Source organism: Lontra canadensis, unplaced genomic scaffold (assembly GCF_010015895.1).
Source record: "Lontra canadensis isolate GAN:19392208 unplaced genomic scaffold, GSC_riverotter_1.0 scaffold23, whole genome shotgun sequence".
NCBI lineage: Eukaryota > Metazoa > Chordata > Mammalia > Carnivora > Mustelidae > Lontra > Lontra canadensis.
Window position 1 is genome coordinate 20,173,890 of NW_022631017.1, and position 26,620 is coordinate 20,200,509.

The 26,620-nt window shown below is 39.9% G+C and overlaps 1 protein-coding gene and 1 non-coding gene across 8 annotated transcripts in view; one reads left to right on the plus strand and one right to left on the minus strand.

Annotated features, from left to right (window-relative positions):
* Positions 1-13,553: 13,553 nt before the first annotated feature.
* On the minus strand, positions 13,554-13,625 carry TRNAE-CUC. The gene has a single exon. It is a non-coding gene; the product is annotated as a tRNA-Glu (tRNA).
* Positions 13,626-14,499: 874 nt separating this feature from the next.
* Positions 14,500-26,620, plus strand: part of NCOA7 (nuclear receptor coactivator 7) — a 156,525-nt gene continuing 144,404 nt past the window's right edge. For 4 of the 7 annotated variants that reach the window (XR_004383244.1, XM_032862462.1, XM_032862468.1 and 1 more), the window contains exon 1: positions 23,768-24,063. The gene's annotated coding sequence lies outside the window, so the exon portion shown is untranslated. Of the gene's footprint in view, positions 14,614-23,151; positions 23,354-23,767; positions 24,064-26,620 lie in introns of those variants that run through there. The other 3 variants (XM_032862463.1, XM_032862466.1, XM_032862464.1) reach the window with 3 other exon arrangements.

Genomic DNA, 26,620 nt, shown 5'->3' on the forward strand with positions numbered 1-26,620 from the left:
TGTACCCAGTCTTTTTTTCATTACTTTGTAACCTTTTTCTATGCAAAAGTCTACATATCACTAATTAAATGAAGTCCTTTTTGACTATTTTCATGTGGATGAGTTGCTTTGCAGAATGGAAAGTTGACATGAATTTCAATCAAGGCCTTCCTTCACTAAGAGTTTAAGCGGTGGCTTTTCTTTTTCTCTTTCAGAGTCATTTAATATAATTCACAGCTTGCCTGAAATAACATTTATCTGAGCTTGTAACTCGATTAGGCATAGGCAGGTATGACATTATTTGGAGACAGAAAGTGATTTCCTCCCTTTTATTCTTAACCATGGTTCTTGGAAAAGTGCAAATACAAGAACTCCAGATAATAGTAAACTGAACCTAGGATAATAAGCTAAAATGTGTCATACGTTTTATAACTCAAAAACGTTTATAGAGAGTTTTTAAAACATCATATGCATACGTGATAAGCATATACATGCTTCCTGATGATAAATCCTCTGTACCTACCTCAATGAAACTCTTTTGATGCTGTAAAAATTATGCACATATCTCTCCTTCAATGAAGCCTAGAAGAGATTATTTCAGTACCTGAAGTTATTGGGCCAAACATAAGAAAAGAATAAAAAAAAGAATGTTTTTATCCATATCAATTATGCTCACAGTTAAAGAGTGCGAGGTTTCCTACATTATTTTAGTTTTGAAAAATTAAGTATATAGTTGTTCTAATTTTTGTCTGTAAGTGGGAAAAAAATAAGCAAAACCAGATCACTTTGTTCCTCCTGTCTGTAAGTTCTGTGGTCATTGTATCTTCAATTAGCTCTGATGGAATTAGGTAGTAAATAAGAAAATGAATTTAGTAGTATTTGAAGTTTGCTTTTTAATCATGGTTTTTGGACAATATGCATAGAATAATTCTTATTTTAAGATCAAATGCTGATTCTGTGCCTGTTGTAATGTCAGCATTCAAAGAATTTCTTTCCTTTTTTGGAATGTAAACTATTTTTGAGATCAGGAATTTTTATTTTTGATTAAATATTTTAAGATAGATCCTCTTCCTCCTTTCCTCCCTTTCTTGTCCTTTTTGTTTTTTCCTTATATTTTTTCCTTCCCAGTTACATATGAGTTGTTATTTTTCCAATTAAATGATTAAAATATTTGCCAAACAACTTGCCCATAGTTGCTAAGGGTTGTCATAGTTCTAAAGATAATTGTTGTCTATAATTTTGGTCATGTGAAGTTAATTGTTTCTTGATAAATGTTTCACATCATCAGCTATTAACATCACATTTCACTGTTAAAAAAACAAAATGCGACTAAGTAAATTTAAAGATCAAATTGGCTTTATTCAACAATTCATGAATTGGGCAGCATCCCATCTAGCAAATAGAAAGTATCAGAAGAAGCCATACAAAATGGAAGGCTTTTATAGGCAGAGGGGGCTGAAAAAGGAAGTTGGTAACAAAGAGTGGATTGTTTCAGGCAAGGTCACCTTCCTTTGGGGGAGGGGAGTGCTCTGTCACACAGATGACCTCACTGTTACTGATTGGTTAATTCCAGATTGGCTAAAGGTCACTGGTTGAAAGTCGCTGCAATTTGGTTAGATAGTAAGTCTTGGTTTGCTGATGTGGGGCTTGCACAAGTGACTCCATTTTGGCCTGTTGTTTCTTTTTAACAACTGTTCCCATCTCTGGTCCAATGTTTTGTGAAAGTGGTATCCCACCCTTAGGTGTGGTTAATTTTCATGTTTGTTTCCAAAATAGAAAAAAAATCAGTTTTTATGATCCAAGGGGAAAAGAACTTTTAAAGTTTAATTTATTGGTGGCTTTTATTTATGCCAAAGTTAGTCCTAAAATTAACTCAAGGGATCTGGGTAAGATAAAAGTAAAGAAGTGACATTTTTAGAAATTTGTTTTTCCCCAAATGTTAAAAGCTATATGCATGCCTAATGTTAAAAAAAAAATTAAAGAAAACAATTTAGCTGATACAAACAAACTTTAATACTTTATGAAGCAGTCTTCTTTTGGAAAACTGCAAAATGGGACAGAAGGCAGAGAGATTTTATAGGATAAAGCATAAAGAACAAGGAAGAGAAAAATGGAAAATATCTGATTGGCAGGGTTATGCAATCAACCTTGCTTAGAGTGAGAAGACTCAGAGTTGGCTTGGCATTGGGGTATTGGCTAACTGGATATCCTGCATTTCTGCTCAAGGGGAACATTTACAGAGACTCAAAAGTTATATAAAGTTCCATTTGCTGATGGAGCACCTGGGCAGTAGTGGCTTCATCCTGGGCCTAGAAATGTATTTCAATGCTCATTAAAACACAGTTCTGTATTTCATATCAGTGAGCCAGAAGGTCTTTATTGAATACTATGCCCAGCACTGTGTATACATGTTAACTTGCCAGTGACATGTGGTCCATGCACATGTGCTTCTACAGGCTAACAGTGAAATGTATGGCTGTCATTCTAGCTCTTTACAAGGACCCTCCAAAGAAGAAGGTGCCAAGAGAGTGAGGCAAGGGGTTTCTGAGAACTAGTTGGAGAGGCTTGTTGGTCTCTTTGGGACCTTTTGCTCTTATAAATATGATAATCTTATCATTTGAACAAATCTGAGGCACTTTTAAAATAAATCGAAACATTAAAAAGGCCAAATATTAACTAGAGTGGTGGCTCTAATGATCCACATGTACATATGTATCATAAATCTTAATGAAACATTTTGGATCATCTTTGTAGAATCAACTTGTTCCTTTTCCAATCATTACATGAATTCAAAGTAAAAGTGATCACCTTAAGTCATCATCAAAAAGTAATTTCCGTAAGTGTAAGATTCCAACAGTTGCAAGATACACTATTGGGTAAAGGTCAGTTTTTAAGGAAAAGAGCCACCACAAGAGAACATTACCCATTGATCATAAGACATCCCAATTTCCAGAGTGTAAAAATGAAAAAAAAAGGGGGGGGGATACATCTTGAATCTGAGGGAATACTGTAGTATAGTAACATACTTCAGTGCAAATTTTAAAAATCCATGGCTATGGGGTATCTGGGCGGCTCAGTCTGTTAAGTGTCTGCCTTCAGCCCGGGTCATGATCCTGAGGTCCTGGGATAGAGCCCCATGTCAGGCTGGCTCGCTGCTCAGTGGGGAGCCTGCTTCTTCCTTACACTGCCTGCAGCTTCCCCCGCTTGTGTTCTCTCTGTCAAATAAATACATAAAATCTTTTTTTAAAAATCCATGGCTAGAGATATACAGAGATTAAGATGTGGCTGACTTAGTTTACTTTAAAAATATCTCATCAGGATGGGGTCCTAGTCAAATTGTGAATCTGGATTGATTTTGTAAGTTGTTTTTTTTTTTAAGATTATATGTATTTGATAGACAGAGATCACAAGTAGGCAGAGAGGAAGGCAGAGAGAGAGAGGAAGGGAAGCAGGCTCCCCAGTGAGCAGAGAGCCCCATCCGGGGCTCGATCCCAGGACCCCAGAATCATGACCTGAGCTGAAGGCAGAGGCTCTAATCCACTGAGCCACCCAGGCACCCTGATTTTGTAAGCTTAATGACCTAAAGATAGATATATTTTTGAAGCTTTTTATGTTTTTATTGTCCAATGGGACTATTCCCAGCTCTGCATTTTACTAAAGAATGGAGTTTGACTTCCCCTTGTAATTCTTTTAAGATCTAAGCAATAACTGAGGTTGTGAATATTTCAGCAACTAAAACAAAGCACTGCAGTAAATATGACATCATAAACTGTGACTATAGCTCAAATTCTTTGGAAGGATAAGTCTTTGAACTCAGATGGGGGAATTTAAAAAGAAAAAAAGCCCCTTGGCTTACATCGACAGTCTTGTATGTGGGACCAGAGGCGTTTGAGAAATGGTTCCCTAGGTACCAGGTAGTACATTCTCCCATCCTTTCAACTTCAAAGGAATAGACAGGAATGGGTTTGGTGAGGGAATTGGGTCCTCTTAGAATGGAGAAACATTACATACCTAAGTCATAGATCTAATAAAACATGTTAATACTAACTACAAATATTGTTCAGTTGTTCTCTGTGCTAAATTCTATGCTATGTGTTTAAAATTTGGTGTCTCATTTAATAAGCTATCCTATGGAATGAATATATTATTGTAACTGTCTTATGGAATGTATATATTATTATCTTTGCTTCACATATTAGGAATTGGAGAGTAAGAGGTTAATTGCCCAAGGTCATACCTAGCAGTTTGAGCTATGACTCAACCCAGGCCTGTCTGATTCTTCAACCCATACCTTTGAACCTTTAGGCTATGGCTTTTGACACTGCTTTTTCAGACTCAAGAATATTTCAACAGGCCTGGAATCACTTTGAATTATTGACAAGAGTAAATCTCTCTATCATATTAGCATAAAAATGTCTACCATCTTACCCTTTTAATATATGAAAGGGTTTTAAAAAAATAATAACTCCACTTTATTCCATCATAGAGCATAAAAGGAAATAGTTTTGGCAGTTTTCTCATTTTAGCTTTCAAGCAGGTCATACCTACCTTACCTTAATCAGTGAGCCTCAGTAATGGCTACTAATTTATCTCATTCAAGGTGGTTGGCAAAGGTAGAGCAAAATGGTGAACTATTAAGACAAGGTGTCTGGGGGCTCCTGGCTGGCTCAATCGGAAGATCATGCAACTTTTGATTGTGGGGTTGTGAGTTTGAGCCCCACTTCAGGTGTAGAGATTAATTAAATAAAACTTAAATAAATAATAAAATAATAAATAATAAAAACTTAAAAAAAGAGAGAGAGAGAGTGGGGCCCCTGGGTGGCTCAGTGGGTTAAAGCCTCTGCCTTTAGCTCAGGTCATGATCTCAGGGTCCTGGGATCGAGCCCCATATTGGGCTCTCTGCTCAGCAGGGAGCCTGCTTCCTCCTCTCTCTGTCTCTGCCTGCCTCTCTGCCTACTTGTGATCTGTCTGTCAAATGAATAAATAAAATCTTTTTTAAAAAAGAGAGAGAGAGAGAGATGAGGTATCTGAGAAAATCGAGTTCGAAGAGAAAATACCCCCCCCAGTCTCCCACTGGATGTAAAAAATAAGGGGTTATGGGTGGGGGATGGGGATGGGATGTGGGAGAATGCTGGATCATTCTGAATACTTACATATTCCGGGTCCATCATGTCATAAACCAATACTCGTCATTTGGCCTAGAAAGACTTGCGCAGTAACCCATCCACGGTAACAATTCTCATTATCAGGAAAGAATTTCAAACTAGCCTGAACATTCTGGCCTACTGTTAAGCATGTTTTCCAAATAGCAGTTAACCATTTATATGTGTATAAGTTTTTTAAAAGTCTTATAACCAGAGGCATTTTTATATGCCTCTAAGTTCTTAGTCTTCTAAGAACTGAATATTCTGTTTCCTTGATCTTAGTTGTCATCCTATTAGTCTGTGGGAATGAAGAGATTCATGCATATGAAATGGGTATGCATATAATAGAATGTCTCATAAGGTTTTTCGTTTTTTTTGATTTTTGTATTTGTTTTTTTAAGGGATAGACCGAGGCTGAGTATCTTTGACAAATTAACTAAAGTTCCTTGCAATTAAGTGTGCATTGTAATAGTTTTGTGTTTTCACCACAGTGATAACAAAGTCACGTTTTCTTATGTGAAAGAAAAAGTATGTTGCTAAGAATTGCTGTTATTCATAATGTCTCACTTGTACAAGTGGGGTGATAAATTTTAAATTGCTCATAAACTCCTAAATAACTGAGTATTTTAACTGAGTTAACCCCTCCTTTTTGTGATTATAAGTTATCAAGCTGAATATTATTTACCATACTGTAAAACTCTGTTTCCTAGATCTTTCATCACTTCTTTTTAAACCTTTCCTTTAATTACAGAGAACATAAAGACTTTTATTTTTTTCACCAAAACAATCCAACTAGCACTTTGTGTAGCTGTTTGTGTAGACTTTCTCCCGAGCCAGCAATGGCTGGCCTCTTCCTTGTCCTAGCCAGTCCGCCCCAGTATGCCTGCTTTAAATAGGCTTCCCTTGGGGTCTGGCAAGATGACAGAGATGTGCTCACAGTCAGGAGGACAAAACACAGAGGCATATAGACCAGATTTTACTCTCATCATAATACATTTCTCTGTCACAGTCACACACCACCTCCTGAACAGGAACTAAACCAGCCACTTTTTTGTCTAGCAAGCACCCACTGCTAGGTTTATTTTATTGTTTTGACAGCTTTCTGTCAGAAAGATAAGCATAGTACAGTACAAGTGTGGGTGTGGTAGCATCATCAAGCCCACAGTCTGGTGACCCTCAGATGAGGCTACGGCCAAGGTTGGTAAGCAAGCATTGCCTCTGATGACAAACATCATTTACTCCTACCATAAGGAGGCTTGAAGGGCCACTGTGCCCCTTTCAAGGTTCAGTAAGCACCCCCACCCCATAGATATCCTTAACTCCATCCCAGCTGAATCATTAAGCAGGGTTAAGACAAATGTATTGCACTGAAGGAACAGATTCAAACACCAAGTGCCTCCTGACCGTGACCATCATAAGAACGGGTCGCAGCAATAAACCGATGAATTATCTGTCTGGCGTTGACCAGTTCTCAACAACAGAGAACACAGTTCCTTTGATGTGAACCATCAAACATCAAGCTTGCCCAAGAGCAGGAGCTATAGACAAAACAACACAGGAGCAATAACTCAACCTAAATGCATTTAGCCACTTTTCCAAACGACAAGGTCTGGCAAGCAGCTTCCTTGCTCTGGGTATCAGAAGCTTGAGATGAAAGGAGAAACAATGTTCACCATTGTTTGTCATCAGGATATGATGTAGCGAGAAAAGTGATGGAAGCTGTTTGTCCAATTGTTCCTTTAAAATATATAGCTTAGGAGTTAAAATTCTGCAAGTGTATCCTTGACTGATACAGCAAAAACATACAAGGAGATGGTTTGCTTAATAGTAGTGCAACTTCCCAGCCATATACAGGAGAGTGCATGTTTAATTCATTAAATCAAGACTATTAAACAGTTTTGTTTGTTTTAAGATGTGGGAGCTTATTAAAATTCTTGATACTTATTCAACAGATCACTTACAAGTAACTTGAAATCTGTATTTGTGATTCTAGTAAAGTTATCTCTATTTTACTCAATATATGTGTCATTTTTTAAATTCCCAACTCTTCAAAGAATATAATAAATAGTATAATAACCAAAAGGACAAGTTCTGAAATCAAACAGATCAAGATATATCTTAAGAGGCATTAACAGGGGGTGCCTTGGTGACTCAGTGGGTTAAAGCCTCTGCCTTCCACTCAGGTCATGATCCCAGGACCCTGGGATCGAGCCCCTCATCGGGCTCTCTGCTCAGCAGGGGGCCTGCTTCCTCTTCTCTCTCTGCCTGCCTCCCTGCCTACTTGTGATCTCTGTCAAATAAATAAATAAAAATCTTAAAAAAAAAAAAGATGCATTAACAGTGTGAGTTTGAACAAATTACTGAATCTGTGTAAGCTTTGTTTTTTAATTAGCAAAATAGGACTAAAAAAACAACACCTATCTCACAAGAATTTTCTGAGGATTAAGTGCGATAATGTTCATAAGATCTGGTACATAATACATTATCAATAAACTGTAGTGTAGGTTATTCAAATTTAGTTTATTGAAAATGTCTTAAGATCCAAAATAAGTCTCATTCAGTCCCATTCACACACCTTTATTCAAATTCATACCAAGTTACTTCCTCAATGCCTGTTCTCTTTACATTATTTGCCTGTACATTTTGCTTTATATAAATAAATTTGCAGATTTCCAAAATTTCAGAGTTAGAAGAACATAACCTAGACTGATGCTTCATTTTACAGAAGAAGAAAACTGAGTCCCAACAAAATTAAGATCATCTTTCCCACAGTCCTGTGACACAGATCTCCTGATTTCTAATGCACGGTTCTTTCTGAGACAGCATTACAATAAACGTTTTCTTTCATATCTTTTATATTTTCGATGCCAAAGCTTTGCATTTTGTTGTGCGTGAGCTGAATAGGTCTATTGGTTGGTTAAGAAATCATGCTTTATGTTTCCCGTCTTCAAAAGCAATGGTTATTAGACTGATTCAAAATAAATACAATGGAGTAATGTCTCTTTAGAAGAAAAATCTTGAATCTAATGAACATGGCTGAGATTGAAATTCTATTACTGTCTTTAAATGATGTCCTTCACCATCAAAAGGCAAATCACACATACACAGGTGAGCAGAGCTGTGCCCCATTTTGGCCCTAAGGCAGAATCTTCCCTTGACATTGACGAAGCTGTGGATTTACCAGTGACAGGTCAAGGGCTTTAGGCCATGCCTCTCTGGCTCTCCTCTGTAGCTCCCCAATGCTCTTAGTACAAAGACAAAATCCTTACCCTCAGGCTGAGAGCCATGGAAGAGCTATCTCCTGCCCACTTCTTAGGTCTCTCCTCCCCTTGCCTTACCACCTCTGACTTGCCATCCAGCCATCAGGGCTTTCTTTCAGCCCCTGATAATCTCCTTGCTGTCTCCTGCTACCAGCATTTGCACATTTTCCTTCTACTTAGAAAGGCCTTTTCTCTCCTTTTTACCTAGGTAACTCATCTTCATTTTTCAGATCTCAAAAGATGGATGGCTCTGCTGACATCTCCACCTGATTCAAAACCCTAGTGTGGAATCACGTACATCTCCTTATGGAATCTGTCAGTTGCAATTTAAATTTGTAAGGATATGATTATTTACTATCTCATCCACTGTATGAAAAGCAAATGATAATGACTATTTTTTGCTCATAGTAAGTCTCCAGAGCTTCTTTGACTTACGTCTGGTACAGAAAGAAACATTAACAAATATTGGCAGACATTGGTTAAATGAATGACTATACAAGTGCATGACTGAATGAGGAATGAAGGAATAAATGTCACAAGCAGGACCTGCGTCCTTGCTGCGTTGGATTTATTTGAATTGCTTCCCTCAAACTTTAATCTGATGACACAGAATATATGCAAGTAAAATTAAGCACAACTGATGAAATGAGAAGAAAGAAGGTAAAAGAATAAAAATATCCTCTACTACTCCCTATAAATACAATAAACTCTAGATTTTGACTATACTCAACATTTCCAAAGCAAGTGTGTGTTACTTGGATTAAATGTGTCTGAATGAGACACATGAGTCTATGATGCCACCTTGTGGTTTATTTTCACATTTGTCACTTACAAAATGCCTAGAACTTCCCTACTTTATAGAAAAGCACCATTATAAACTATGGCTATCGAGAGGAGTGAGATTTTGCTCAACGAAATATTGCTGGCATACCATCGTCCCAAAGAGTTTGCCCAAACATAGCATTCATTCCCTTTTGTTTTTTAATTAAACATCGAACTGGTGGAGAAAACTAGTGTCATACATTATAAATAATCAAATGAGAATTAACAACTGAGTACAACCAGGCTAGAATTACCAGTATTTCAAAATACCCCTGCATGTGTCTTGCCAAATCCTTCCTCCCTCTTTTCTATCAACCAGCAATAACCACTCTCTTGTTTTTCTTTATAGTTCGCCATCTGTTTATATATTTACCCATGAACACTATTTTTATTTTAGCATTTTAAAACTTCAAATAAAATGGAATCATTCTGTATTCAATTTGCTTTTAAATCATATTTTTCTGGATTCGTATGTTGATAAGCGGAGCTGTAATCCATTTATTTTCACTACACTGTAGTATTTCATCGAATGACTAAACCACAATATACTTAGCCACTCTATTCTTAATGGCTGTTGAGATTGCTTCCACTTTGGGTCTATTATGATGGTGCTGCAGTAAACATTCTATGTATCTCCCGGTGCCCCTGTGCAGGGACTTCCCAGGGGTTGAATTGCTGGGCATGGGAAACTCCAAGTCTACTAGATAACACCATACTGTTTCCCGAAGTTATCTTAGCACGCCAGTTTACACTTCCACCATTAGCATGTAAGTGCCGTTGTTCTACATCCTTGTCAACACTTGATATTGAGATTTTTTTTCATTTTTGCCACTTCGATGGGTGTAAACAGAATCTTTTACATTTTAATTTGCATTTCTTAATTACAAAAGAATTTGATACTCTTTTTTTTTTTTTTAATTTACTGGTCACACAGTTTTCTTGAGAGAAGTGTTAGTTCCATTCTTGCCTCATTCTTTCGTTTTTCCACTCAAGAGTCATTTGTATTGCTCCTATGTGCCAAGTACCAACATCGCCTTGGGGATACAAAGAGGAATGTGATACAGATGTTGCCCTCAAGGAGCTCTTGGCTTACTATCCCATTAGTGCCTTCAGGCGTCATACTAATTATTGAGACCAAAATACAGCAACAATTTTCGGCCACCAATGATATGATTATCACTTTGCAAGTCAGAAGAAGTATATTTTATGAACTCTGACATCTAGGAATTTATGAAAACATAACTTACACAAAACTATAGCATGTTATATAAACTACAATGTGTTATGTGATATATATTATAAAAATTCATAGCATGTGACAAGCTGGTAAAAAAGCTAGTCATGTCAGTTGTAGTTTAAATTTAAATTGCTTTCCTTTTGTGTAACAAATGTAAAAGTATTATTTTTCTATAGCCTACCTATTAAAGGAATTTAAAAAAAAGAATCATTTTTAAGTCAATAAAATAATAATGATCAAATGGAAATGTGGTAAAGATGATTTTTAAATTAAAAAAAAATTGTACTAAAGGGAAAAAAAAAACACTTTCACAAATCAACATGCTTATCCATTAATGTAAGTACACTGTCTTTGCTGTTGAGCTTGTTTCTTAACTAAAAGTTTTCCATGGTGCCTGGGTGGTGCAGTTGATTAAGCATCTGACTCTTGGTTTCAGCTCAGATCATGATCTCAGGGACTTGGGATTGAGCCTAGCTTTTAGCTGCACCTAGTGCTTGAAATTCTCTCTCTCCCTCCCCTTCTGCCCCTACCACTCCTGCTGTCTGTCTATCTCTCTCTCAAAAATAATAAATAAATAAATAAATAAATAAATAAATAAATAAATAAATGTTTTCCACATGTTTCTATGGAATCTGATAGCCCCCAAAACTACTAGAGTTGACTTTTACTAAATTTTTTGTGCATAGGATTCAATTATAACTTTAAAAGAGAACCTGAAATGTCATATACTTCTGTGTAACACTCCCTATGAGCCATCCTATTTGTAAAATGTGCTCTAAAGAAGATGCCAGTGTGTGCCACCAGAAAATTTGTTGTAGTGTGAGCAATCTTAAAGAATATCAGATTTAGGATGGGCAAATCGGGTTGGAATCCTGGTTTCCCCATATACTATGATTTCAAATAGTTTAAATAATGTTTCTGAGTGTGTGTTTCCCAAACTACAAAACAAGGATAATTGTTGTATGAATTGATTTGATTATTGTAGATAAAGGGCTTAATTCAGTGCTCAGAATCTGAAAGAACTCATTAAGTTGTGTATTAAGATTGACTCAGTGTAATTCCTTTTCTACTTCTTCCAGTGGAAATACAGAGCTGTGGTTCATTAAAAAAAAATGGAATTATGAGGGCTGAACATGTAGGTGATTATTTTCAAGTGAAGTCTTAGCAATCTACTCCTTGATTTAATTGATAAAGTAATCCATTAATTCAGCACCAACCCTATGTCAAGCACTGCACTAGATGCTGATGAAAGTCCTTCCCTTCCTTTCTCCCCACCCTGCTTCCTCTCAGCCATCTTAATATTCAATTATGCATCATTTGATGGTTTTGTGTTTAAAATGAAATAATTTCATATTTGATGATTTTGTGTTTAAAGTGAAATAATTTGACAAGTTCAGAAAAATGTTTTTGGTATGCAGCAAATAACCTTTGCTTTCATCTGTGCTGGTTAATTACTTTCTACTCCTTCATATTTAAGGAAACTCCTCATATGTGGAATATTTCTACAAACAGTCCTTCAGCATTTCCCCCTTTTCCATAAGGACGGAACAGAGTACAATATTCTGGCTCTACAAAGCAGCAACTTTGTGCTGTGTGTATGTAATGTGATATAGTACTGCTGTGTCTAAATGACAATATTATTTAGGAAAAGTGTACTTATTTGACTAAGAATAGCAATTGTATTGGTGAAACACAATAAGGATGACACCAAGACTAAATGAAATAAAACTCCACTAAAAAATTAACCAAGCAGGGAGCCTGTGGCTCAGTGGTCAAGCGTCTACCTTCGGCTCTGGTCATGATCCCAGGGTGCTCCCATTGAGCCCCACATGAAGCCCTGAATTGAGCCCCCCCTCGAGCCCCACATTGAGCCCCCGTATCAGGCTCCCTGCTCTACCAGAAGCCTGCTTCTCCCTCTCCCACTCCCTGTTCTTGTGTTCCTTCTCTCTCTAGGTGTCTCTCTCTCTCTCTCTCTCTGTCAAATAAATAAATAAAATATTTTTAAAAATTAACCATGCAAGAAAAATACCTTTTATTTTTAAATATTTAAATATTTTAAAATACCTATTAGTGAGTACACTGCAATTTCTAGACTCTCTTCTTTAGCTTCTTTAACCCTGACTTGTATGGACTCTTCTTCAGGCTTTCTTAGTTTGTCTTCCTCTAGTGGAAGTCAAGCCTGCAAACCTTCCCTCTTTATGCTGCACTCAATCACTTAGGAAGCATTTCTACTTTTGGGCCTTCAGTTCTCACTTTTCAAAGCAGGATCTCCTCCAAATCTATCATTATTAGTCAAAAATTTCACTCTATACATATAGGACAAATTCACTTGGATGACCTCTTCAAACCAAATCTTACTGTAACACAGCTTCCTGCTTTACCACGCTCCCAGTCAGCACCCTTTCCAAATTAGTGACCATATTCAAAACCTTAAACATGTTTTCCTTTGACTTTCTACGCAACTATGATGGGCAGTTTTATTTGCCCCTTTATGTGCTGGGTGGGGATCAAGACTCTCCTCGCTCTACTTCCGTCCATTTTTGTTTTAATTATGTACAGAGGACCTAGTCAGCCCCGGGTTGGAGTGCTTGCTCTATCTTCAGTGCTTTGCTTCTCCTTCCACAAAGTTCTTGTACTCTGGTTTTGTTAAGGAGACATGCACTGGAACAGGGAGTGTCCACCATTTCCCCACTCACCACTCTCCTCACTGTCTTTCTTCTTCACGCACCTTCCTCTCTATCCAGGCCTCCCCTTCAGGTCTCACAAGACCTCCACCTTTCACTTTGCTCCCTTCCAACCCTCCAGTCCCTATCTAGGTAAAGCGTCTCACCAGGTGCTCCAGCAGGTGAAACCCAATATTTACATTCTCTTCTGTGCCAACAACCCCGCGGATGCGTTGAGGAACAGGGATAGAACCTGCTGCTGTATGTGGGCGGAAATGAAGGCGTGTTAAATCTTAGATTAAGTAATATTTAAAACCAATTCAACTTTTATGATCGAACAAAATGAATATGATTTAAAAAACAACTTTTATGATCGAATAAAATGAATATGATTTTTAAAAAACAACAGAACCGCTAATGAAAACTCCTAGTAATTGCAAAACAAGGTTTCCCTGACCGGGAATCGAACCCGGGCCGCGGCGGTGAGAGCGCCGAATCCTAACCACTAGACCACCAGGGAAGTTACCACCAGTTCTTCTCGAAGTGTATTTGTCACGTTAAAAATCTCTACGTCAACCAGACCAGTAAAAAGAGAGCTTCTTCGCTCTAAGCCCCACCCACTCCGTTCCCATTTTGGGTCGCGGCCTCCTAAACGGATGCAAATTTTGCGCGCTCCCCGCCCTGCACCGAGGTGGCTCCCAGGGGTGGGGGGAACTGAACCCTCCAAGTCCGACTAATTACACAATTCATGCTAATTATGTAACATAAATATCTATACCATTGCAAATGCTAGAGTACTGCGGGAAGCTTGTCACTTGCTTTGTTTTTTTTTTAATCATCTAGCTGCTCTTTCTAAATCTAACCTCTCTTTCTGACCTTCCCCCCCTCGCAGACATTAAGTCCCACTAAACCTTGAGCTAAATCTGAAGGTAGACTGTCACCGGCGGAGAGCATTTCGCGTAGTAGAGCTGGGTGTGACACCGCCCACCTTGGACGCGGTTATCTGGCTATCGTGCTGATTACTTACTAAGCACCAGACTAACGAAGCTGAGAGCTGCGGGAGACGTGCCTAGAGCACTGCGGAGAGCATCTGCACCCGGATCCGAGGAAACCCTTCCGAACCACTGCGTTTCCATCATCCCCATATTTTTTAAGTGTTATTACCCGGGCAATTGCTTCACGGCTCAGCGTTCTGTGCGAGACACGGCCAGGAAATGATGCAATTACCAGAGGAGTAAAACAAAACAAAACAACAACAACAAAACAACCAGCCTTACGGCCCAGGCTCGATTCAGAAACCCTCATAACACAGGAGCAGAAGACAACAGGATGTAACTCCACTTTGAAGTGCCAACCGTTCCAGTTGAACAAATGTAACCCAAGAGACCCAGCTCCGCTGCAACATGGAAGGAGGCTTAAGTAAAGTAGATAGAAATTCACAATGAACTTGCTCACAACCTCTGGTGCCACGATGAGTTCCCGCTGTCATCCACCATCGTAGAATTTAGGTGAGCCTGTTTGAATATTGTTTCTTGTTTTCAGGCAACCCTGAGATGGTTTAGATTATTGATAAAATTTGTCTAAAATGTTTAATAATATGCAAGAGGGGGTGCTGGGTGGCTCAGTCCGTTAAGCGTCTGTCCTCCGCTTGTCATGATGCCCTTGTCCTGGGATCAAACCCCACGTCAGGCTCCCTGGTCAGTGGGGAGCCTGCTTCTCCCTCTCCCTGCTGCTCCCCCTGCTTGCACGCTCTCTCTGTAATAATAAATAAATAATAATAATAATAATTAATAAATAATAAATAAATAAATAAAATCTTTAATAATAATAATAATATGCAAGCAGGAAGATTAAACGGATTTTTAAGGGCTGATAAAGATAGAAAAATTACAACAAATTTCTAAACTTAATTATATTTTAAATAGGACACACACTTTCCTCTATCAAGGAATTCTTAGGAAATCAGGTTCAGTAGGTGGAGCTCTTTCCTCTGAATTGCGAGTTATCAGAGCTTAGTAAAAAAGGATCTTGTTTTGAACACGAAGACAAAGCGAATATTATTTTTTTAGAATAATTTTAAGTTTTAATAGACTTAGTCACAATATGCTCAAAAGGACAGAATGGTGCAATAAACACCACCATCCCTCTCTTTTCCCCAGTCACTAATTTATTCTTCCCAGAGGTAACCAGTGTTAAGTTTCTTCTGTATCCTAGAAACAGTCTATGCATACACAAACTAATATCTCTCTTTTTTCCAGCTTTTATTTTATATATGGATGATACATTTTCCCTTTGTGATGAGTATTTATTTATTTATTTATTTATTTTTAAAGAGGGAGGTCACAAGTAGGCAGAGAGGCAGGCAGAGAGATAGGAGGAGGCAGGCTCCCTGCTGAGCAGAGAGCCCAATGTGGGGCTCCATCCCAGGACACTGGGATCGTGACCTAAGCGGAAGGCAGAGGCTTTAACCCACTGAGCCACCCAGGTGCCCCTTTTCCAGCTTTTTATCTTGAAAAATTCCAAACCTACAGAAAATTGCAAGTGTAGGACAATGAACACACATACACTCTTCATCTAAACCTGTGCTGTCCAATTTAGTAAGACCAGCCCATGTGACTATTGTGGATTGAAATGCAGCTAGCGCAAACTTAAATGTTCTATAGGTGATGACTGCCTACTGGGTTTGTTTGTTTAAGATTTTTAATTTATTTATTTGACAGACAGAGATCACAAGTAGGCAGAAAGGCAGGCAGAGAGAGAGGAAGGGAAGCAGGCTCCCTGCTGAGGAGAGAGCTGGATGCGGGGGCTCGATCCCAGGACCCTAAGATCAGGACGTGAGCCGAAGGCAGCGGCTTAACCCACTGAGCCACCCAGGCACCCTTGTCTACTGGTTTTTTAAGCCTTAATATAGAAGGAAAGAAATGTAAAATAGCTCAATAATGTTTACTTTGATTATGTTTTTAAATTAGAAATATATCGGTTTGGGGCACCTGGGTAGCACATTCGGTTGGGAGGGGGACTCTTGATTTCAGCTGAGTTCATGATCTTGGGGTGATGAGATTGAGCCCCTTGTCCTGCCCCACACTTGGCGTTGAGTCAGCTTGGGATTTTCTCTCTCTCTCTCCCTCTGCCCCTCACACCGCTCAGGTGGGTGCTCTCTCTCTGTCCCTCTCTACATAAAAAAAATTTTTAAAGAAATATATCAGGCTAAAATATCATAAAAATTTATTTCACTTTCTCTTCACTTTTTAAGGTATCTACTAGACTATTTAAAATTATATATGTGCCTTGCATTATATTTCTATTTTACAGTACTGATTTAGATTCACCAGTTGTTGATTTTTTGCTATATTTGCTTTCTCTTTCTCTTTCTTCTGAAGCATTTGGGGTTAGTTGCAGACATCATAATACTTTACTTTTAAATACTTTATCCTGTATTTCCTAAGGACAAGGAAAACAATTATCACATTTAGGTAATTTAAAGGTAATATAATATTATTATGTATTATACGGTTAAAAACTAACGTTTCAATTGTCAAAATAACACTTCTTAGACCTTTAAAATTCTGAAACCATTATTCCAGAACAATTCTGGAACAATTCCCAATTTTTCTTAACAATATTGATCTTTTTGAATTGTGAAAGACAGTTGTTTCAGAACTGAATTTATCAATTCAGATAAGTATCTCTTTTGAAAAGAAAAGAACCTTAAGTTATGTGTCCTTCTCAGTACCTGACATCAGAGTGGCATAATGCTGATGTATCATATTGTCTCTCATGGTCAATATTGTAGGCAGAATAATGGCCCCCACAGGGATGTCCCAGTCCTAATCTCTAGAACACATGAATCTGTTACTTTACATGGCAATAGGAACTTTGCAGATGTGATTAAGGATTCTGAGACACAGGAAAGTTTCCTGGATTCTCTGAGGGGGCCCAAAATCATCACAAGGGTCCTTATAAGTAAAGGAGAGAGGTAGGAGAGTTAGTGTCCCAGTGATGTGGTCTGAGGAAAACTCAACCTACCTCTGTTGGCTTTGAAGAAGGGGAAGAGGACCTTGAGCTGAGGGATTCAGGTGGCCTCCGGAAGCTGAAAAAGGCAAGGAAGCAGATTCTTCCCTTGAGCCTCCAGAAAGAAAACAGCCCTCCCAAACACCTAGATTTTATCCTAGTGAGACCCAATGTCAGACTTGCGGATTATAGAATTGTAGGATAATACATTCGTGTTGTTTTAAACCATTGAGTTTGTGCTAATTTTTTACAGCAGCTATAGGAAACATAGAGTAAATTCGAGCATTTGGTTAAGGTGTCCACCATGCTTTGAGAATGTATGAATCTTCTGTTCCTCAGTAAACTTTCACCCACTGACAATCTTTGCTTGAATCAATTATTACCGTGGTGATTGCAAAATGGTGTTTTTGTTTTATTTTTCTCTTGTAAATAACTTCCCTTTCTCTCCTTTCTCTTTTTATTCTCTGATTTTTAAATATCGGTCTGGACTCATATATTCTTTTTCTGTTTTTATTCAGTGTGTTATAATCCAGCACTGTCATTTTTCTTAATAATTAAATTGTCCCAAATTTGGCCAGAGGAGTCCTTTTAAGTTTGCTCCCATATTCTTTTGATATGTCTCCCTTATTTTTTTTTTTTAAGATTTTATTTATCTATCCAACAGACAGAGATCACAAGTAGGCAGAGAGGCAGGCAGAGAGAGAGGGAGAGGCAGGCTCCCCACCAAGCAAAGAGGCCGATGCGGGACTTGATCCCAGGACCCTGAGATCATGACCCAAGCCAAAGGCAGAAGCCCAACCCACTGGGCCACCCAGGCACCCCATGTCTCCCTTATTTTTGAGCACTTCTTTACCTTCTGTCCCACAACTTCAGGCACACACTAGTTTATAGACTGGCTTAGAGAGAATTAAGGTCTTTATGCATATATCTTTTCTTTTTTAATCTCTTTGTTTTATTTTTACACAAAGAGGGACATACTCTACATACTTTTTCTAACTTCTTAAAATTAATACCTTTTAAAAGAGGGACATTCTTTACATAAAAAAGTTTTCTCATTACTTTTGATAACTACATCGTATTCCACTATTTAGGCATTTTATTAAAGCAGTTCATATCAGTCATTTAGATTATTTCCAATCTTCTTCTTTTACCAAAGTACTAATATGAGTAACTTGGCTCAACATAATTTAGCATTTAGTTTTTACAGATTTGCTCCAAAATGACTCAACTTATAGAGTGCCGGTTTCTGATTTGAAAATGTTGCTATATATTGGAAGAAAAATCATTGTATCCAGTTCAAAGTCACTTATAATCTATTGACAATTTTATTTTTCAATTTGATTCCAGTCTGACTCAGCTATTCTTCTGTTCATTAATTTGTTCATTTATTAAACAAATATTTATTCACTAATATATGCCAGGGCCTGTATTAGGCAGGGACTATATTAGGCACGAAGGACATCAAGATGAACAAAATGGGATTCCTGACCTTGAAGTTCAGTCTGGTAGGGTTCAAGTAACTAATCATGCATACTTTACTGATGGGAATGTAAAATGGTACAGCTACTCTGGAAAATAATTTGGCAGTTTCTTATAAAACTAAACATGCACTTATCATCTGACCCGTCACTTGTGCTCTTGGGAACTTATCCCAGAGAAATGAAAACTTATGTTTACACAAAGTCTGTCCACAAATGTTTATAGCAGCTTTTTTTAAAATAATAACCCCAAACTGGAAACCACAGAAATATTCTTCAGTGGGTGAACAGTTAAACTGTGGTACATCCATACCATGGAATACTTATCAAAAAAGGGAACAAACCATCAATCCACATAACAACGCGGATGGATCCCAAGGGAGTTATGAAAAAAAAATCTAAAAATTTACATACAGTATGGTTGCTTTTGTATAGCGTTTTTTAAATTTTAGAGATGAGAAGGGATGAGTGATTTGCAGGAATCAGAGATGTGGTGGAGAGGAAGATGGATGCAACTATAAGGAAGCAGGTCATGAGAGCTTTGTGGTACTAGAGCAGTCCTGTGTCTTATTGGGATAATCTGTACAGATGATACAATTGCATAAGACACACAAACACAAAAGAGAATATGTAAAACTGATGAAATACAAACAAGCTTGAAAGATCATACCTGTGTCATTTTTCTGATTTTGATATTGTACTGGAGCTACCCAAGATGTTACCATGGAGGGACAACTGGAGCTGTGGGAGAGGGGCAGGGGAAACCTGGGACTTCCACATATATATATATTTTTTCAATTGTGAATCTATAATTACGTCCTTTGAAAAAAACCCTTTTCAGTTCATTGCACTGTAAATTTCTTTCATCTAATGAATCCGAGGCAACAACTACCAGTTCTTTTTAGGGGTTCATTTCAGAATTTTAAATAATATTTTAGCTGCAATGTCTTTGTACCAGCTTATTTGACTAAGTTTTCCAGAAAATGTAAAAAAACATGTAATGAATTCTCAAGCTACTAAAGAGACTTTCCAGCAGAAATAAAGCAGCAGAAACTCTCCAAGAGCAGATAATTTTTTTTAATGAACTGTGACTTTAAAAAAAGGGCAAATTTGTTGGGCTTGATATAAATAATCAGCCATTCGTTCTGCATGCTGACAGGCGACCAGACAGCAGTCCATTTCCACGGACATCAATATTTCTTTCTGAATACATTCTGGGAGCCTCAGCCTTCTCCTCTCAAATGACAAGGAGATTTCTCCCTCCTCCTTAGACTTTATAACTGAGAGAAACACTGAGCCTAGGCCCATCCACAAAGACCTATTTACATTTTTCTCAAAATTCAAGGGGTATCTGCGATGTGCTGGACCAATGACAGCAGCTGTAAAAATGATCTTCTACCTTCAACACTATTAAACAGTGAACTCAATTCTGTCTCTTTAGGTCCAAGATGGCTACCCACAGACCTCCACAGATGTCATTAGCATTTACCTCCCGTGGAACTCCTGAGTCTCAACCAGCTCAAGTCAGGCATGTGAAAGGAGGTGTTTCTCTGCTAGGAAGAGAGGGATAGGTTTAACCATTAAGAGTGAACTTTCTTGGTGCCAGCAGACTAAACTCATCACCCAATACACAAATCTTCGCTCCGATACCTTCCAAACTTCCAAAGGAGTTTCAGTTCTTTCAGTGGTTGAGAGCTCATTGCTTATCCAAGGAGCCTTTCATTATGGCAAACTATTAGAGCAGTATTTGCTGATGTTCCTGGAATTCCAGTTCAAGGAAAGGTAACCAGTGAGTGTTGTGCTTAAAAACAGACACATTCCTGTACCCCTGGGGTTAAAAATAATTATATGTTTATAAAAAAATTTTAAAAATTTAAAAAACCAGACACACTAGGGGCACCTCGGTAGCTCAGTTGGTTGAGCGTCTGACTCTTGATTTCACTGAGGTCATGTGCTCAGGGTCATAAGATTGACCTTGGCCTCAGCATGGATTCTGCTTAAGATTCTCCCCTCTCCCTCCACTCCTACCCCCATGCCCCAATGTGGGCATATGCTCTCCCTCCCTTGAGGGAAAAAAAAAGACACACTAGCCACACTTCATTACAAAATTATCTTTTTTGTTGTTGTTGTTGTTTTTTCCTTTTTAAATTTAAATTCAATTAATTAACATATATTGTATTGTTTCAGGGTACAGCTCTGTAATTCATCAGTCTTATATAATACCCAGTGCTCATTACAATACATACCCTCTCCAGTGTTCATCACCCAGTTACCCCATCCCTCCACACCTCTCCTTACAAAATGATATTTAGATAGATACATAAGAAAAGTACTGCACACATTTGCAGTGACAGTTGCTATTGTTTGTTGATGTTTCCCAAAGCCTCCCCAGACTCTGGGCTGAGCCTGGAGCCTGTGGCAGGGCTTGATCTCACAACCTTAGGATCATGACCTGAGCTGGAATCAAGAATCGGAAGCTTAACTGACTGAGCCACTCAGGCACCCAAAGGTTACAACTTTTAAGAAAGAAAGAAAGAAAGAAAATAAAGAGAGAAAGAAGACCTTTTACTAAAGAAAACCTTTACTAAAGAAAGAAAACCTTTACTAAAATAATGTATAAGAGTCATAGCTAACTTTTCTTGGTCCTATTCTAAGTCTAAGCATCATTCATGGATTACCTCATTTAATCTCTATATCCATCCTATAAAGTTGATACTATTATCTCCCTTTTACAGATAAAGCAAACAGAGGTTAAGCAACATATCCTACGTCAGCACAGGTAGAGCTATAGTCTGAGATCAGAGCCTAAATTCTTAAGAGACTGCCATGTTCTTAAACAGTACATGTTCTAATGAGGTTCAATCTTTAGTGTACTAAGATTTCTCAAATTATTTTATGTATTTCATCTTGTCTCCCAATTAAAATTTCACCCTCTATTTAGAGTGGCACTGCCCAGAATAATTTTTTTATAATACTGGAAATAATCTATCTAAAAGAGTGGTCCCTAGCCATGTGTGTAGCTCTTCAGCATTTGAAGTGTGGCTAGTGTAATGAAAAAATACATTTTTAAGTTAAATTTAAGTGGCCACATGTGGCTAGTATTGGACAGTACATATCTACTAGGGGATAAGGAAACGATTTTTTTTTTGCCTGGGCAAATCAATAAACGCTAAATTAATGAGAAGGAACTAGTGATGAATCTTTACGGGTAATTTTTTTCTACTTCTAAGCTGGGGAGCAGAAATCTCTATTATACCAGGACAGATAGTCAAGAATTGCCACTCAACGAACATTTCCACAAATGTCCTATAAACTGCATTCTTTTTTTTTTTTTAAGATTTTATTTATTTGACAGAGAGAGATCACAAGTAGATGGAGAGGCAGGCAGAGAGAGAGAGAGAGAGAGAGAGGGAAGCAGGCTCCCTGCTGAGCAGAGAGCCTGATGCAGGACTCGATCCCAGGACTCTGAGATCATGACCTGAGTGGAAGGCAGCGGCTTACCCCACTGAGCCACCCAGGCGCCCCTATAAACTGCATCCTAAGGCAGACTTCTTTATAAACATTGTTAGAGTAAGCAACTGCTAAATTCTCATTAAGTGACTTCATTCTGTCTTATGCATCACATATATACATGAATATTTCTATAATTGAGTTATTCTGCATTTGGGAGGAAATATCATGAATAATAATAGGTATCTTTTGAATATAAACTGTAGCTCTCTATCAGAGTCCTCAAAGTGGAGAAGTCATGAGCCACTGTTTTCCTGATTCCTAAGCAGTTCAGCTTCTACCTTGCTCCACATGGAACTCCTCTCAAGAAGCCTTAGCGATTTTATCAGTTTGTACTCCTATGGAACATGTCCTAATCTTTGCCATTTAAAAAAAATCTTAGATTTCAACATCATAAAAGCACTCATCAAACAAGTGTGAGAATGGCTAAGTTTCTCTGGAGATCCCAAACAATATTCTTTTTGATTCAATAAAATCAGCTCTTTGTATTTTAAGAGTCTAATTTTTCCCTTGAAAATAATTTGCAAATTACTGCAATTGCCTAAAGATATAAACTGGATGTCCAATTTTATATATGTTCAGTTCAGAATTGGACAATTATTCCATACCTTGCAAGATAGTATAACGTGACCACTTGCAACTGAAATGCCCAAGCCCATAAGCGGCATCAACAACCCAAAGGAGGCCAGTATCTAGTGTGCTTGTGTGTATGGCCTCTCACATACCAGTGTTATCAGACCAGCTGCAGACTGTGCCTTGACTTTTTTTTTCCCCCGTGTGTAAGGGTAAACTTCAAGGCCAAATCCTCCTAGTCATCTTGCAGTGCTGGTCATGGGACCAAAGAGGAAAGAGCTCCCAAGAAGGGATGGGAAGCTCACCAGCTCTGCCCCGTTGCTGATGCAAATCCTCCCAACCAAGGCTCTCTAGGATCTCTGCCAAGACTCGGCCTGGAAAATCCAATAGCTACGTCCCTACTGCTGTACTGATTGCAATTTGGCTGCACCCGGGATGCTGTACCAGGTCGGGAGCGGGAGGGGGAGGAGATGGTGAGCCCCTTTGAGAAGCGTAAAGCCGGAAAGGACAGAAGGATGACTTTATTGTGGCCAGTGGTCCCCAAGCTGGACGGAAACTCAAGGCTTTAAAACTCGGAGAGACGCTTTATAACTCCAGCTTTGCTCTCAAAGCCTCACTTTCCACGAAGAGTGGTGGCCATGGCAGGCCAGTTGTAGGGGATGCGGCCCCGGGCGAGGTGAGACGACCCTCCCAGGCTGCGCCGCCCGGCGTTCGGCCGCCGGGGTAGCACCAAGCTCCCTCTCCTACGCGTCACAATGGGCCGAGGCCTGCGGAGGCCGCGCGCGCAGCTCTCCGGGGCGGAGCCGCCCGGCCAAGGCCGGGGCTGTGTCGGGGCCGCGGAGGCTGCGGCAGCCGAGGGGTGGCGGGGGTGGGTACTCAGCCTTCCAGCTCGGAGATCGCTGGGGCGGGGAGGATGCCGCAACCCAAGCCGCCGAGCCCCGCCGCGGAGCTTCCTGGCCCCCGCCGCTGCGGAGGGGCGCAGAGCGTGGCGCGGGCCGGGCGGAGCTAGAGGCGGGCGTCTGCACCGCGTCGCGCCACCCGCAGTTCCCCGCCTCCGGATGGGCCCGCGAGCCTGTCGCGGCCGATGCCCTGACCACGGGCGCAGCTGCAGGGCTGGCAAGGTGCCGCGCTCGGGGAGAGGACTGAGGAGTCTTGGCGGCGCCCGAGTCCACCAGCTCCCGACGCCGCTCCCCGGGGGCACGCGCCTCGGCGCTCCTCCCTCCCGCCCCTGCTCCTCCTAGCCGCACGAACCTCCTCCGACCCCTCCTTCCCCCACCCTAGAGGATGCGCTCCCCCGCGCCGAGCTGCAGAGGCCACCGCTCCCAGAAATGCGTGCGCCGGATCCCCTTCTCCGGGACCCGAGGAGCCGGCGCCCCCGCCCTGTAGGTAGGTGGGTGAGGCGGGGACCAGCTCTAGCCGCCGGCCGCAGCTGATGCTGCCGCTGGGGAGAGGCGGGGGGGCCGGAGCCAGGACCCGCCAAACTTGCCTCCCGCCCAGGCTCTGGAGAGCGCTCGAAGGTGTGCTAATGGCGCTGGGCGCAGACCCTGTGAACCTGACATCCTTTCCTGGAGCTCGGAAGGCCGAGTGGTGGCGAAGTAGAGCTTGACCCTTTCCCCGCCCGCCCCGCTCCCTCCCGGCCCGGTGGGCTGCGTGCGGCGGGCGGGGGTGGGGAGGACGGGAGGGCTAATGGCTTATTTGGGGGCCGGGGCGGGGCGGGTGGCGGGGGGGAGGGAGGAGTACCGTTGGATTTTCTGCAGCTCAGGTAAAAATATGTCACCGTAATGTTTCGACTGAATGAGCAGATGCTTTCTTCCTGTTTTAGCTAAACGTGTAGCCACGCAAAGCGTTATTTTAGCAGCACGTAGAAGTAGCTGGGGATTTTTGTATATTTCGGAACCGGCTGTGTGCTGTATACACTTGGTGATCTCTCAGTCCCTTACAGGCAACGTTTTGGTGCCAGTTAGGGAAGGCCCTTCTAGAAGTCAGATTTTTCCGGAGCTACGTGAGGCTGGGGTATTCTGGTGATGCCTACTCGGGAACCTCCTGCTTTCCTAAAGGGATGTGTTTTTAGAGTGGCAAGTTTGATACAGGTGTCGGGAGTTGAGAATCTGCTGGAAGGTTGCACCCAGGCGGCCAGCAGAGGCAGCCTTGGGCACAGCCTAGCTTCCAGCTAGGTGTTACGGTTCGGTTTTTTTTGTTTTTTTTTTTGAGAAACTGGTTTATGAATTCTTTCTTTTCCCCCAGGTGTGAAGTTCATACATCAGGGCTTTGGCAAGATTATCTCTTCACGGGCTTTCTTTCTTTCTTTCTTTTTTTAAAATTTCATGTTAAGAAGATTAAGAGTTTTGGAAAGTAGATCGTTGTGGACTCCAATTTTATATGAACGTATTAAGGTTTAGAGCTTTGGAAAATGAGCTAATGTCATCTCCAGGAGGACAGAATCTTGTTCAGTTCTGTAATCCTCTGCGTCTGATGCATGCTGGGTGTTCATTAGTTATTTGTTGAATGAACTGTGTTTCAGGCTTCATCTAAAGACAGTTTAGGATTACACTGTATTTGTCCTGCGGCTCTTGAAGTTTAACTGGATTTTTAAAAATTGCCTGTTTTTGGAAAGTGTCAGATTATCTTTACATTTAAATATGAATTTTGGCATTCTTAGGACCACATGCTTTTTTAAAAAAATTGTGTTACTAAATGAAGTGATTCTCCTCAACCCCTAATAGAAGTGCATTTCATGTCTCAGCTTGCAGATTTTCTAGTCTTGTTGGTAATCAAACATATTCCTATTAAACTCTCAAACACAATTTCAAAAATACAATTCATGTTTACAAGAAAATTCTGTTACTCCAGATGTAACAGTGTTTTGGTTACTAAGTGACATATTAATTCTGTTTAGACTTGAGTTGTAGATGATCTAATTATAATGTATTTTATTGCAGTAAAAATAAAGCATTTTGGGGTGTCCGTGGTTCCTAAATGATTCAGAATGTATGGTATAGACACATTTTCAACTGTGCAGGCTTTCCTTAGTGTATAAGCATATCAATTTCCAAATTTGACATTTTGCATGCATTGGTGGTATAGTGGTGAGCATAGCTGCCTTCCACATTTCATAATTTGGAAATCAGGGTTTTGGAAGATTCAGTGTCTTTTTGCTTTTAAATTCTATGTTATCTTGGAAGGATCAAGGATCACTGCATCATATTTCATTTGCTTTATTTTTGTACTGTGAGATTTCCTGTTTTGATTTTGTTTTTAATTTCCCTGTTATGTAAGCTTTATGAATCAGTATTAACCTTTTTCCAGTAACTTTGTGTAACACAATTATCTGGGAGTGGTCCAGTCTTTTTATTCTCTTCCCTTTTTTCATTACTTTTTTTGTCATTTTATTTTTAAGTAATCTCTACACCCCACATGGGGCTTGAACTCACACCCCCCAAGGTCAAGAGTTGGATGCTCCATAGACTGAACCAGCCAGGTGCCCCTTTTTTGTCATTTTAATACCTTGCCACTATCCTCACTATATATTACCCCAAAGAGTTATTTTCATAAAAGGACAGTAAGCCATAGTTTATTACTATTGTTTCTCCATCCTACTTGGGCCTTTCATACATGGTGAGGAAATTACACTTTTATGTAAAAGGTGGTAAGATGGGGGAACCAACAGTGGGAGGGAACATATGGAAAACATTACAGTTTATTAAAATGCAGCAAAAGTCCTCCCCCAAATAAAGATAGTTACATTTTATACATCTTAACATTTGTGATCAAGAATATTGAGCACTGGGCGCCTGGGTGGCTCAGTGGTTGGGCATCTGTCTTCGGCTCCCAGGGTCCTGGGATCGAGGCCCACATTGGGCTCCCTGCTCAGCGGGAAGCCTGCTTCTCCCTCTCCCACTCCCCCTGCTTGTGTTCCCTCTCTCTGTCTCTCTGTGTCAAATAA